Source organism: Elephantulus edwardii, unplaced genomic scaffold (genome assembly GCF_000299155.1).
Source record: "Elephantulus edwardii isolate Elephantulus edwardi_28Jun2011 unplaced genomic scaffold, EleEdw1.0 scaffold00309, whole genome shotgun sequence".
Taxonomy (NCBI): Eukaryota; Metazoa; Chordata; class Mammalia; order Macroscelidea; family Macroscelididae; genus Elephantulus; species Elephantulus edwardii.
This window is the reverse complement of record NW_006400059.1, coordinates 759,615-762,080: the sequence shown is the minus strand read 5'-3', so window position 1 is coordinate 762,080 and position 2,466 is coordinate 759,615. Positions and strand designations below refer to the sequence as shown.

At 48.6% G+C, this 2,466-nt stretch overlaps 1 pseudogene; it reads right to left on the bottom strand.

Annotated features, from left to right (window-relative positions):
• Positions 1-268: 268 nt before the first annotated feature.
• LOC102869306 lies at positions 269-2,241 on the bottom strand (annotated as a pseudogene).
• Positions 2,242-2,466: the final 225 nt, after the last annotated feature.

Sequence of the window (2,466 nt, the reverse complement as noted above, 5' to 3'; positions counted from 1 at the left end):
TCATGCTTGGGAGGGTGGAGGGACAGCACAGGAGAGGAAGGCCCTCTATGAGGTGGACTGATTCAGTGACTGGGATAATAGGGATGGGAGTGTCAGAGACAGTGCAATTGGCACAGGACAGAGTGGAGTTTAGGGCTGTTGTACATAGGGTCGCTATGAGTCGCAAGCGACTCGATGGCACATAACAACAAGAACAACATGTTTAATAAGAGCCTCATTTTCCAAGAATCACTGATGTCAACAGAAGCCTGGTCTGCATCCAAAGCTGTCACAGTAGCCCTTCCATCTCTTTCATGAAAGCTTCATATACATTATCCTTAGTTTGTACAGACACAGGAACAGAAGGGCCAGATTTGGGCTGCTTCGGTAAGGGGCACAGCAGAATCATGCTCTGTTTTCCTCTGGGGAGCAGCTGTCGCCCCTATATTCTCCCGACACACTCTTAGTGCAGTGGACACAAATCGAGTTATCTCCGCTTTGGGATTAGTGATCTGTGGCTTGGCACTGATTGTTGCGGTTGCCTTCTTCTCAGTGGTGGCTGTGCTTGTGTCATCCGCCTTGGGTCGCTGAATCAAGTTGGGTGGGGCGCTTAAAACCCCAGGGTTTGGCCAGGGAGCTGGTGGGAAAAATCCAGGTGGTGCAGGTCCAAGTGGAGGCACCAAAGGCAGGCGCATCATTCCAGGACCTGGTGGAGGGGTATCTGGAGATGCAGGGGGAGGTAGCCATCCATGGTGGAGGTCCCCGAGGAGGAGGTCCAGGAGGTGGACCAGGAGGTGGGCCCGGAGGTCGGCCTGGTGGTGGTCCTGGAGGTGATAGTCGAGGTAACGGCCCACGGAGCCCTGGCATTCCAGGTGGTCTTAGGAATGGAGGTGTTCCTGGAGGTGGTCCAGGAAGAAGGCCTATAGGTGATCCAGGTGGCCTCAAAGGTGGAGCAGGTGGTGGTCCGAGAGGAGGTGGTCCTGGCATGGGAGGTGCTTGTATCTGAGAAGGGGGAACAGACTGTGGAGGAACCTGCTGCTGTGAAGAATCAGTAGTGCTATCGGAAAGAGATTCTTCTTTATGCTGCTTTTGTGACTGCTTTTCTGCTTCAGAATCATCAGAATCATCTTCCTCATCATCTTCTAAAAATTCCTCTACTTCCTGTTCTTCTTCAGGGATTTCCTGCTCAGCCATTCGAAGCATCATGGCTTGAAGAGGAGTCAGCTCCTTAATGCTCTTCTTCTTCCTCGATTTTCCAGGCATATCTGCAAATCGTACACTCAGACCTGACTTCTTCTCTTCATTGTTCTCTCTCTCATTATCATCTAGATGCACAAACTCTTCCTCCTCGAACTTTCTCCGTTTGATCTGTCGACGTGCTTGTCTTGGTCCATGTCTTCAGGATAACCGTCATCTTCACTGGTGCTAGAAACATCATCATAATGACCTCGCTGACCAAGATCAGGACTAGATAACATGTCTTCATCTCGTCTACGAGGGGGAAGATCTAGTGCAAAGCCCACTTTACGGCCATACAGCTGTAAGACTTGAGGAGGAGGAGGACCAGGTGGAAGACCAGGTGGAGTACCAGGTGGAGGATCAGGTGGAGGACCAGGTGGAGGACCAGGTGGAGGACCAGGTGGAGGACCAGAAGGCTTTCTCCCGGTAGGCAAACGTGGAACACCATGTCCAAGAAGAGGAAGTATAGAAACTGCCCGAGTTGGAGGTCCATAAGCTGAGGTCTTCTTGAGGATGGAGGGTGGCTGAGCACCAGGAAGTGGAATGTCCTGGATCAAGATGTTGGAAGGAGCACGGGCCTTATCTTGCAATGGAAAACTCTCAGCTTCCACATGTTGAGCTTTTATTTTATTTTTGAGCTTTTTTAACGACATCAAAATATTGGCTAAATTGAGTCCTCTTCTGTTCATACTCCTAGTTTTCTCGATTCTTTATAAATATCTGGATTCTCTTTTTCATCAAGTCTTAGAATGCGTCCAAAGGTTTCACGTAGCTTTTTACGCTTGTCTTTCAGCACCTTCTCGTTTAACTGTGGCTGTTGTTCTGGGTTAAATTCCATTTCATCAATTTCTCCATGTCTCGGATAATCTGTTTAGGGTCTTTCATCTTTAAGACTGCAGCTCGTCCCATCATGCGCTGTTTTTTGTTCCTCTTTAATTCTCTCTTCCTGGCTTCTTTTCGAGCTTGGTCTACGGGATTCATAAATTTTCCACTCTTGGTGGATGATGTAGATCTCTGTCTCATATTAGCAAACTGTGTGGCTTATTTACAAAAACAAAAACAAAAAAACCAAACACGTCGGCAGGTCTCCCGGCGCTGCGAGAAGCTGGGCGGAGAAGATCCCTTTTCTGTTGCGTCCTGGGGGCCTTCACCTCTGCCTCTCACTCAGCAGCTCAGCCACCATCATCTTGAAACCTCACAACATTTATAATTTTTAAACTAGTAGTCCTATTTTGACTTTTAAAAAGG